The following is a 13,302-nucleotide window of genomic DNA, read 5'->3' on the forward strand; positions in this document are numbered from 1 at the left end:
TGTCACCCTGTTAAGCAAAGAAAATTTCATTTGAGCTGCGTACCTGCAAGCGAAATTTTCAGCATGGTGAAACAATTAAAGGTGGTCTCATTTGTACAACAACCACAAATCATATGGTGCAATCCGCCATCTTGTCATCAAGCTGATCGACGTTTATAGATATTTGTGTGCGTGTGTGTATACGTGTGCGTAAATGAGCAGAGAATATGCAACAAGGAAGATAACTGTCATCTTAATACCAGGTCTGTTCGCGTACTTTTCCAGTAAACATTTACAGGAGAGTAAGAGCCATTTTACTCTCTTTAAAAAATTTGCAAGCAAAAGTACACGAACGACTTCCAGTGTAAATTTTATTGTGCACGTAGCTACGGATGTCATCCTTGGCGCCAAGTCGTGCAAGGCGCTGGTCCCAGACGGAATCTCTACACTGATGCTGAGGAATCTGGATCTGCTTGGAGGCGAGTACCGTACAACTGTCCTCAGCCTGTCTGAACACTATTATAGTACCCTGTGTTTGGAAGATGGGCAGTGTGATCCCACTACTGAAAACTGGAAAGGACACGAGCAAGGGAAGTCGTACAGACCGATCTGTCTTCTTTCATCAGAACCCAAGACGCATGAGGCACTACTCCTCCCGATCCTCCCGTTGGACAATTTCCATTCCAAGCATCAGCATGCATTTCGAAGGCTGCATGAGACTACAAATACTTTACATGCCATAACCGTACACAAAAGTAGAAACAACGTCCTCAAGTTCCTTGTCGGCAGTACTTGGTGTGCTGAGAAAGAAACCTTGGACTAACCACCTAATGCTTCTAAAGGGTGATTTTTTTGAGGTTAGGATTTTCATGCATTAGTATTTGACAGATCACGTGGGATTTCAGACATGGTGTCAAAGAGAAAGATGCTCAGTATGCTTTGACATTTCATCATGAATAGACTTACTAACGAGCAACGCTTGCAAATCATTGAATTTTATTACCAAAATCAGTGTTCGGTTCGAAATGTGTTCAAATTTTGACAAATTTTGTTCAGCGATGAGGCTCATTTCTGGTTGAATGGCTACGTAAATAAGCAAAATTGCCGCTTTTACAGTGAAGAGCAACCAGAAGCCGTTCAAGAACTGCCCATGCATCCCGAAAAATGCACTGTTTGGTGTGGTTTGTACGCTGGTGGAATCATTGGAACGTATTTTTTCAAAGATGCTGTTGGACGCAACGTTACGGTGAATGAACACATTTCGAACCGAACACTGATTTTGGTAATAAAATTCAATGATTTGCAAGCGTTGCTCGTTAGTAAGTCTATTCATGATGAAATGTCAAAGCATACTGAGCATCTTTCTCTTTGACACCATGTCTGAAATCCCACGTGATCTGTCAAATACTAATGCATGAAAATCCTAACCTCAAAAAAATCACCCTTTAGATATTGTGTCTAGACAAATTGCTGCGACCACTGATGTGAGGCTAATTGAGCTTTCTATTTGGTCATGTGACGGATACGGACACCTTGTTATCATAGAAGATATCTGTATCCATTCACAATTGGCAGACTAATTTGCACTTTTCACAATTTTCCAATCCCACTGTGCGTCACTGGTTTAACTGCCCAGCCAGATCCACTCAGTCCCATGGTAGCATCTTCCCTTCTCAACAAATTCAACAGAACGGCGTTGGTTTCATCGTAACCCTCTTCCGATGAGGATGGTTTCATCAAAACACTTAAGAAACCGATAATTTCTCTTTTCTTGGTGTCTGGAAGGATGCAATGTTTTAATTTTTCAAGATTTTCTCTAATAATTCCGCAAAATTTGCATTTATTTTCTAATGTAGAACAACCGACTTGAGGTAAAATTACAATTTCATTTGGCGAGTTCTCTGTACCTGAACAAACGGTGCTGCCTTGAATCTTCATTAAAAGTAAATAAAAATGAGACAAATTTAATAATTAACAATAAACAATATTTTTATTTTTTATTTACCTCTGCCTTTTTGATCCATTTTTGTGTTAGCTTTTGTATTTTCATGTAACGGCTGCAAAACATCTGTTCAAAGTTGCAAATTCCTGCTGGCAAAAAAAGTCCCAGTAGAAATTTGCAGGTTCTCTATTTTCGAACTGTCAAAATTTGCTCTCTCTCGCGCTCTCTTCTGCTGGCAAATAAAGTACGCAAACGACTTTTAGTAAAATTTTAGAGTTCCCGAACACTGCTATTATTTCAATCAATGTGCTCTTTTATGGCCGAAGTAACCACCATTTTGAAGACGACCCATTTTAGGTCTCAATAAGTATGCAAAATATAGTCAAAATCGGTTCAGATTTTCATATAGCTCCCATATATATCTTTCATCCGAAATTATCTTTTATGGCTGTACTAGCTGACCCGGGCCCGCTCCGCTGCGCCTTCTTTTACTTTATATGGAACAAAAGTTTCCTTGGAATATTGATTTTCGGCAAATAAAGATCTTTTAGTGAAATACCATGCTACGAAAATAGTATATCGCTTGACTAATATAAGTGCCATTATCTGAATTCCATATGATCTTTATTGGTCTACGAATTTAAGTTTGGATGTAAGGTGTACTCTATTCTTAAAATACTTTATTTCAGCCCGATATTCTCATGTTTTCTCTGATTTAGGGGTGTTTTCGGGGGTGAAGTAGTCCCCCAAAAAACTTGGTCCTGAAAAAATATCAGCATCGTGCTCTTCTTCTTCTTCGAAATACCATTTATTTAAACCCCATACTGCCATTGGTTTAGGGAAGTTCACACGATGAGGCGTCCCCCAAAACACATGGCCCAAAATAAGTTATCAAATTCGATTTTTAATCTCAAATATCTTTCATTTGAGCCACATATTGGCATGGTCGAAACATTTTTAACCTTTGGGGGGTGTTTTGGGGAAGGGGTAAATACATGGGCCTAAATTTGGATATCAAATTCGTATTCTACTCCCAAATACCTTTATTTGAGCCCCATATTGCGATGGTCACAAAACAATTGCTGTTTGTGGGGTATTTTGGGAAAGGGGTAGACCCCCAGAAAATTCGTCCCCAATAGTCGGTATCAATTCTGCTCTACTTTAGGTTCCGCATTGACATGGTCGGTATATATGCCCGATTTAGGGGTGTTTTGGGCATTGGGGTGGTCCCCCAAATACTAAGCTCGGAAAATATATCAGCAACTTGCTCTATTGTCATATATCTATATATCATTTATGTGAACTCCATATTGCCATTGGCCTCAAAATTGGATATCAAATTCGTTTTCTAATCTCATTTGAACTCCTTATTGCAAAAGTCAGCAAATATGTCCGGTTTGGGGTAGTGGCCCTAAAAAAATAAATATTTAGTTCCACTCTCTTTAGGACCCAAATTGTCGTGGTGAGCAAATACGTCCTATTTGGGGGTTGTTATGGTGGTGAAACGTCCCCTAGACAGTTGGTCCCTAATGTTGATATCAGATACGTGGCTTACTCCCAAATAACTTTCATTTGAGCCCCATATTTCCATAGTCGGCAAACACGACCGGCTTGGGGGGTGTTTTGGGGGATGGACCGCCACTCACTGAGTTGACCTTGAAAATATATATCGGATTCGTGTTCCACATCATATAAAGCAAAGCCTCATATTGCAATAGTCAGCAAATACTTACTATTTGGGTGGTGTTGTGGGGGTGGGGTGAACCCATAGACACTTTTCCCGAATATTGATATCAAATTCGTGCTTTACTCCCAAAGACGTTTCATTTGAGCCCCATATTGCTATGGTCGTAAATTCTACACTTAAATACCTTTTATTTAAGCCCCATATTCCCATGGTCAGTAAATAAGTCCTGTTTGGGGGGTGTTTTGGGGAAGGGGTGGACCCACAGAAACGTGGTCCCACATATGGATATCAGATTCGTATTCTACTCGGAAATACCTTTTATTTGAGTCTCATATTGTCATGGTCGGTAAATATGTCTGATTTAAGGGTGTTTTGGGGGTTGGGTGGTGTTGTGGGTCGCCCCATAGACACTTTTCCCGAATATTGATATCAGATTCGTGCTTTACTCCCAAAGACCTTTCATTTGAGCCCCATATGGCTATGGTCGTAAATTTGTCCCCTTTGGGGAATGTTTTTGGGAAAAGGCGGCCCCCAAACACTTGGTCCCATATTTGGATATCAGATTCTAATTCTACACTCAAATACCTTTTATTTAAACCCCATATTCCCATGGTCAGAAAATAAGTCCTGTTTGGGGGGTGTTTTGGGTAAGGGGTGGACCCCCAGAAACGTGGTCCAACATTTGGATATCAGATTCGTATTCTACTCGCAAATACCTTTCATTTGAGTTCCATATTGCCATGGTCGGTAAATATGTCGGATTAAGGGGTGTTTCGGGGGGTTGGGGTGGTCCCCCTGGCACTTGGTCCGATAATTGGATATCAGATACGTTTTCTTATCCTAAACACCTTTCATATGAGTCCCATATTGTCGTGATTGGCCTAAATATATGTTTGGTAGGTTTTAGAGTGGGGCAGCCTCCCTAGGTACCCCATCCGAAATTTGGATACCAAATTTTTAGTTTTAGGGTACTATATGAGATCACACAAAATTTCGCTTAAATCGCACCACCCATCTCCGAGATCTGGCGTTTCTGAAAATTAGGGTAAGGGGGAGGGTCCGCCCCCCTTCAGATATCAAAAGATGTAGTACCTTATTTTCACCACGGGAAAATAGAAAGAAATTCGTTTCAGCCGTTTCTGAGTCTATAAGGAACACACAAACATACAAACAAACAAACCTACAAGCAAACACAAATTGATTTTTATATATAAGACTAGCTGATCCGGGCCCGCTCCGCTGCGTCGTCTTTTACTTTATATGGAACAAAAGTTTCCTTGGAATATTTATTTTCGACAATTAAAGATATTTTAGTGAAATGCCATGCTAACTTGACTAAGAGTTTAACAATATAAGTGCCTTTATCTGAATTCCATATGATCTTTATTGGTCTACGAATTTAAGTTTGGATGTAAGGTGTACTCCATTCTTAAAATACTTCATTTCAGACCGATATTCTCATGATGTCTGATTAAGTGGTGTTTTCGGGGCAGAGGTGGTCCCCCAGATACTTAATCCTGAAAAAATATCAGCATCGTGCTCTTCTCTCAATTGCCATTTATTTAAACCCCATATTGCCATTAGCTTAAGAGGAGTATACAGGATGAGGCGTCCCCCAAACACATGGCCCCAAAATAGGTTATCAAATTCGTTTTCAAATCTCAAATACCTTTCATTTGAGCCACATAGTAGCATGGTCGAAAAATTGTTTCCCTTTGGGGGTGTTTTGGGAAAGGGGTGATGCCCTAAATACATGGTCCTACATTAGGATATCAAATTCGTATTCTACTCCCAAATACCTTTATTTGAGCCCCATATTGCGATGGTCACTAAAAAATTGCTGTTTGTGGGGTATTTTGGGAAAGGTGTAAACCCCAGAAAATTGGTCCCGAAAATGGGTATCAATTCTTGCTCCACCCCCCAATACCTTTCATTTAAGCATCACATTGACATGGTCGGTAAATATGCCTGATTTAGGGGTGTTTTGGGGATTGGGGTGGTGCCCCAAACACTAAGCTCGGAAAATATATCAGCAACGTGCTCTATTCTCATATATCTATATATCATTTATTTGAATCCCATACTGGCATTGCCCTCAAAATTGGATATTAAATTCGTTTTCTAATCTCATTTAAACTCCATATTGCAAAAGTTTGCAAATATGTCCGGTTTGGGTATTGGCCCTAAAAACTATGAATATTTAGCTCCACTCTCTTTAGGACCCAAATTGTCTTGGTGAGCAAATACGTCCTAATTGGGGGTTGTTATGGTGGTGGGACGTCCCCTAGACAGTTGGCTCTTAATGTTGATATCAGATACGTGGTCTACTCCCACATACTTTTAATTTGAGCCCCATATTTCCATAGTCGGCAAAAATGACCGGCTTGGGGGGTGTTTTTGGGGATGGGCGGCCACTCAGTTGGCCTTGAAAATATATATCGGATTCGTGTTCCACTCTAAAAACCCTCTTTTTTGAGCCTCATATTGCAATAGTCAGAAATTACTTACTATTTGGGTGGTGTTGTGTGGGTGGGGTGGCCCCATAGACACTTTTTCCGAATATAGATATCAGATTCGTGCTTTACTCCCAAAGACCTTTCATTTGAGCCCCATATTGCTATGGTCGTAAATTTGTCCCCTTTGGGGGATGTTTTTGGTGAGAGACGGCCCCCCAAACACTTGGTCCCGTTTTTGGATATCAGATTCGTATTCTACATTCAAATGCCTTTTACTTAGGCCCCATATTCCCATGGTCACTAAATAAGTCCTGTTTGGGGGGTATTTTGGGAAAGGGGTGGACTCCCAGAAATGTGATCCCACATTTGGATATCAGATTCGTATTCTACTCGCAAATACCTTTCATATGAGTCCCATATTGCAAAGGCCGGTAAATATGTCCGATTTAGGGGTGTTTTAGGGCTTGGGTGGTCCCCCTAACACTTGGTCCGACAATTGGATATCAGATACGTTTTCTTATCCTAAATACCTTTCATATGAGTCCCATATTGTCGTGATTGGCCTAAATATATGTTTGGTAGGTTTTAGAGTGGGGCAGCCCCCCGGCGGTGACTATCCTTCTTGTCAAAAAGGTTCAATGACAAATGAAAATTTCCGAATAACTTGGAATAATCTATATTCTCGTTACGAGAACAAACGCGTCCTTGTAAATATTCAACTGAAGTCTTTGTTCAATCTCCCCACTGTTAATACCGAATTAGGTAGCGCCTTGAAAGTCTTGCAAAGGGACACTAACGCCTGCATTTCCCTGCTGCGGCTGTACGACAAAACAGTCGAAACTTGGAATCATATTTTCATTTTCGTGCGTTCTAACCGGTTGCCAGCTGTCACCCTTACTTTAGGGAAGCACACGTTAACTTACAAACAGCTATTCCTAAATGGTTAATTTGGATTCGTTTTTGAATCATCACCGGTCTTTAGAATCAGTATGGAAAATTTGAAAGAACGACTCTTGTCAGCCTGTTTCTGCCTAAGACCAACTCCCTACCGTCCGAAACAAGAACAAGAGCGGCAGTAAAAGTCTCAAGGCGTTTCAGAATAAGACGCCGGTGTCTGTTTGTAAATTATGTCCTAAGGAGAATCACGTGATTAGGAAGTGTCCGAAATTTTCGGAAATGAATCCAAATTAGACGTTGGCAGAAATAAAACAAGTAAAAGCGTGCCAAGTTCGGCCGGGCCGAATCTTATATACCCTCCACCATGGATCGCATTTGTCGAGTTCTTTTCCCGGCATCTCTTCTTAGGCAAAAAGGATGTAAGAATAGATTTGCTCTGCTATTAGAGCGATATCAAGATATGGTCCGGTTCGGACCACAATTAAATTGTATGTTGGAGACATGTGTAAAATTTAAGCCAATTCGAATAAGAATTGCGCCCATTGGGGGCTCAAGAAGTAAAATAGAGAGAACGATTTATATCGGGCTATAGACCGTTTCAGATCATAATAAACACGTTTGTTGATGGTCATGAGAGGATCCGTCGTTCAAAATTTAAGGCATATCGGATAATAATTGCGAACTCTAGAGGCTCAAGAACTAGAGATCCCTGATCGGTTTATATGGCAGCTATATCAGGTTATGAACCGATTTGAACCTTATTTGACACAGTTGTTAAAAGTAAGAATAAAATACGTCATGCAAAATTTCAGCCAAATCAGATTGGAACTGGGCCATCTAGAAGCTCAAGAAGTCAAATCCCCAGATCTGTTTATGTGACAGCTATATCAGGTTATAAACCGATTTGAACCATACTTGACGCATTTGTTGGATATCATAACAAAACATGTCGTGCAAAATTTCATTTCAATCGGATAAGAATTGCGCACTCTAGAGGCTCAAGAAGTCAAGACCCAACATCGTTTTATATGGCAGCTATATCAGGTTATAAACCGATTTGAACCACACTTGGCACAGTTGTTGGATATTATAACAAAACACTTCGTGCAAAAATGCATTCAAATCGGATAAGAATTGCGCACTCTAGAGGCTCAAGAAGTCAAGACCCAAGATCGGTTTATATGGCAGCTATATCAAAACATAGACCGATATGGCCCATTTACAATACCAACCGACCTACACTAATAAGAAGTATTTGTGCAAAATTTCAAGCGGCTTGCTTTACTCCTGTGGAAGTTAGCGTGCTTTCGACAGACGTCTGTCTGACATGGCTAGATCGACATAAAATGTCGCGACGATCAAGAATATATATACTTTATGGGGTCTCAGACGAATATTTCGAGTAGTTACAAACAGAATGACGAAGTTAGTAAACCCCCATCCTATGGTGGAGGGTAAAACAATTAGAGCTTTGGATTAATTGCTTTTCCAAAGTTCTCACAGTCAAGAACTGTTGCATCAAATTTTCCTGCTTCAAATGTAGTAAAAGGCATAACACCCTGCTCCACAGGGAGCAGGAAGGGGCAAGTGTTAGCCAATCTACATCAAGTACCATTCCGAAGCCTCCACCACTTTCTAGTAATTCCAATTCTCCACCCATTCAGTCCACTGGCCCGCAAGGAGGAACTTTGCAGGCTTGCTTCTGCCACAGTTTTCGGCCTAAACGACACGATTTCAGCCACCGTTCAAAAGGAAAGTTCCTTTACCTTATTCTTTAATTCGAACGGGCAGTTCGAAGTGTTCGTCTCGGCTTTAGTTGTACCGCACCTCTCTGGGAACCTTCCAACCAGAACAGTAGATCTAAATTTAGTGGGGGAATCACCCGATATACCTTTAGCTGATCCTAAATTCTACCAAAGTTCGTAGATAGATCTCCTGGTAGGCGCAGACTTTCTTCCAACGATAATGTTATCAGGCATTCGAAAGGAGGTATGTGGTTCATTCCTGGCCCAGAAAACTATGTTTAGCTGGGTTCTTATGGGTCTGGTCCCAGTAGAAAGGACTAACCCGGGCGCCACTATAGTTTCCTACCATAGTGAAATCTCTCTAAACGAAGAGATTTCACCCTTTTGGGAGTTGGAGGACCTTTCAGACATCGTTTGCTAATTGTAGGATAGTACGGATAGCCAGATAGGGGGAACAATTTACCCCGAAGGTGACTGTATTGAGTTGATAGTCCTCAGTACTATCAGGAGGGCTTCTTCGGTGTAAAATGCGTTGGAATTACCGGTGGTCGGGATTAACCAGAATTTGTCTATACATAAAGGGTGATTTTTTTGAGGTTAGGATTTTCATGCATTAGTATTTGACAGATCACGTGGGATTTCAGACATGGTGTCAAAGAGAAAGATGCTCAGTATGCTTTGACATTTCATCATGAATAGACTTACTAACGAGCAACGCTTGCAAATCATTGAATTTTATTACCAAAATCAGTGTTCGGTTCGAAATGTGTTCATTCACCGTAACGTTGCGTCCAACAGCATCTTTGAAAAAATACGGTCCAATGATTCCACCAGCGTACAAACCACACCAAACAGTGCATTCTTCGGGATGCATGGGCAGTTCTTGAACGGCTTCTGGTTGCTCTTCACTCCAAATGCGGCAATTTTGCTTATTTACGTAGCCATTCAACCAGAAATGAGCCTCATCGCATATGGAGGTGCATACTGAGCATCTTTCTCTTTGACACCATGTCTGAAATCCCACGTGATCTGTCAAATACTAATGCATGAAAATCCTAACCTCAAAAAAATCACCCTTTATTAGTAATATTCCCGTTAAATAAATAAGGGTAAAGACGCCACTTAGGAACTAGTACCACCAAATCATTTTGTATAACGGGGCCACGTTGTAAAATGTCATTCAGGCTGAGACTATTCGACGTAGGCGTGGAAGCATTAAGAACTACCCAAACTTTGGTAGTCGTACTATCAGGCTTGACCACGGCATGGTGTGGCAAATATTAATGCTTTTGGAAATTAGAGTTAGGAGTAGCCGTGGTCATGGGCATGTGTTCTAAGGACTTATACTCTTCGAGGATATTGCCGTATTCAATTTTAAACTCAGGGGTGCGGAGTAGACGAGTTTCATTGCGGATGTATTGAGCCAGTGGAATATTTCTGGAATGCCCAATGTTAGGGATTTCTTCCATGAAATCCTTCTCAAATGGCAACGAAAGTACATATGTATCTCCCCTCTTCACTCATAGTCGTCGTTGGCGCGTACAATGTCTCACAATATTGGTCGGCTGGAGAAACCAACGGAAGGTCTGATCCTTCGAGCCGGATATTATAGGACTCATCCCAAGTTTCGGCGAAATTATCATCGAGAGACGACAACAATTTCCACGTCGGAAGTCCTAATGGTAAACAATGTTCTCGTTGCAATGACGCAAAAAGCTCACTTTCCCAATGAATATTTGGCATAGTCGGCAAAGAAATCGATATCCATTTATCGATGTAGAAACGTTATGAGAATCCGTGAAAGACTTTCATCATCACCGATTTAAGCTACGACGAAAAACACCCGGTGATCCTCCCATACAACTGTCCGTAATCTCTTTTGGTAAGATTTGTTAATGAGAACAAATCTTACCACTGCGGAAATCAGTTGGTCCTCAGGCTTGTTATCACGAAATTTTGGATTCTCAGGGCCAAGAATTTAATAAAGACGACGATAAACAAATATAAGCCTTGTGTTTTGTATAAACACAGATGGAACAGCTGATGTCGACACTCCCACCCGAATGATTTGAGATTTACACATACTGTTGTGGATTTTACCGGCCCTTTTTAAATTAAGAGCTATTCTGGCCGAGCATGTCGCATTACAAAAGGTAACGTATGCGTCTCTATTTGTTTCTCTACAAAAACAATCTATCTAGAGACAACTTCCACTGAAAATGACACCAACTTTGTCGGGGCGTCAAAAATCATAGCAAAATCTTTCCTTCAAACGTCTCAACAGGCTATCCACTCCAATTATGCCCAATAAAATATAACTAGGCGTTTTATTCCACCGGGAGCCCCCCATATGGGTAGACTCCGGGAGGCCGGGGTAAAAAGTTTCAAATCCCATTTCCGGAAAGTGACTGGGAACTTTAAGCACACGTTTGAAGAGTTCCAATTATTTCTTTCCAAAATTGAGGAGTGTTTAAACACTCGTCCGTTGAGTCCAGTCTCTCAAGAACCCTCTGACCTTTTAGCATTGATCCCAGGACATTTTCTGATTGAGTCTCCTTTATTAACTCCAATAGACCCCAATATTAAGGAATCACCAAATTCGGTTATAAATAGATGGCAACGACTCAAAGCCATATATCAAGCTTTCTGTATTCGGCTGAAAAACGAATAGCTGAAAGAGCTTCACAAAAAATACAATTGGAGAAAGCCTTCGGAGAACTTAAAGGAAGTCATAATGGTCGTTGTCAAGGAAGAACATTTGCCTCCTAACACCTGGCGTTTAGGTCGCATATCCAAAGTCCACCCAGAATCAGATGGCCGTGTACGAGTTGCAGACGTTCGGACAGAAAGAGGGTTAATAACGCGTCCAATTACAAAACTTGTAAATACACACACATCGTCGACTACGACAAGAAATGAGTGAAAGCTCTGGTAGAAGTGATCGAGCTCGCTCTCGTCCATCAGCAAACCCATCTAGATGAACAAAATCTCCAGATTTCAAATCCAAAGCTCCTAAATCCGCAACCAAAACTTCTAAATCCGCATTCAAATTTCCTAAATCTGTTTTCAAGGCTAAGTCCACCAAATTGAGCAATGAACAAGCCACCATTTCATCCTTGTGCTACATTTTGAAACAGAACACCATCACGCCACTGCCAACCGCCGTCGTGGAAATCGAATGCAGTAAAGGAATCAGCGGAGCGCGGTGCGTTCTAGACTGCGGTTCTAAGTATAGTTCAACGTTCACCACAATTGTTGACAATATTAGCCTAACCACTCTAAAATTGGATAATGAGACCGTTTGTCCTATCACAGTGGCATCCACTCACGATCCTTCCATCACAATCCAAACCATACTACACCTTTCCAATCTTTACCAAAATCCATTCTGCTAAACTATCATAACATCAAACTGGCTAATAATAGATTTTACAAGGCTAGCAAGGTAGACATTATCTAAGGCGTAGATATTTATGCTCACGTCTTTACCGAAGGTTTCCTCAACCAGCCGGGTATGCCAACTGCCCAGAACAAAATTTTCGGATGGATCATTTATGGAGATATGTCGGTCTAGTAGCCCTTATTTGGAATTTTATCGGAATTAGAAAGTATGGGCCTATGGCATTACACAGTTTAATTTTGTGGGTATTAGAAAATATGGGCAAGGCTCCAACAAACCTCACTCAAATTGGTCACTTAAAAGGCACACATGGGTACACATGGTTACATGTAAACTAATATAGTTTAAATCTTATCAGTATATATTTATAAATCTATTAATATAACGCACATGAATTATCGTAGACTCTTCATTGCAGGAATACTGCAAGGGGGTCGGAATGTTTAAGTGGAAAGTATAGAAATCCTATCGACCTCCCAACTGGGATGGTCATAATCTCCCCACGTTAGCATGTTTTATTCAGTTGTACTTGCTTGCAAGTACTAAAAGTAATTTAGGATTTTACCCGAAAAAAGCCGAGCCAAACCATATTGGCTACTTCCGCGATAGTCTTAGATTCATCTGTTTCTTTTGAATTCAACTTTCAGACTGGTAAGACATAGTCTCAAATAAATCCTGAGTTATACCTCCAATCCTACAACAACTTGTTATACCCACCACCGACGGATGGGGGTATATTTATTTTGTCATTCCGTTTGCAACACATCGAAATATCCATTTCCAAACCTGTAAAGTATATATATTCTTGATCAGTGTAAAAATCTAAGACGATCTAGACATGTCCGTCCGTCTGTCCGTCTGTCTGTTGAAATCACGCTACAGTCTTCAAAAATAGAGATATTGAGCTGAAACTTTGCACAAAATCTTTTTTGTCCATAAGCAGGTTAAGTTCGAAGATGGACATCAGACTATATCTTGATATAGCCCCCATATAGACCGATCCGCCGATTTAGGGTCTAACGCCAATAAAAGCCACATTAGTATCCGATTTTGCTGAAATTTGGGACAGTGAGTTGTGTTAGGCCCTTCGACATCCTCCGTCAATTTGGCTCAGATCGTCCAGATTTGGATATAGCTGCCATATAGACCGATCCTCCGATTTAGAGTCTTAGGCCCATAAAAGCCGCATTTATTAT

This window comes from Stomoxys calcitrans, chromosome 1, assembly GCF_963082655.1.
Source record: "Stomoxys calcitrans chromosome 1, idStoCalc2.1, whole genome shotgun sequence".
NCBI classification, from domain to species: domain Eukaryota; kingdom Metazoa; phylum Arthropoda; class Insecta; order Diptera; family Muscidae; genus Stomoxys; species Stomoxys calcitrans.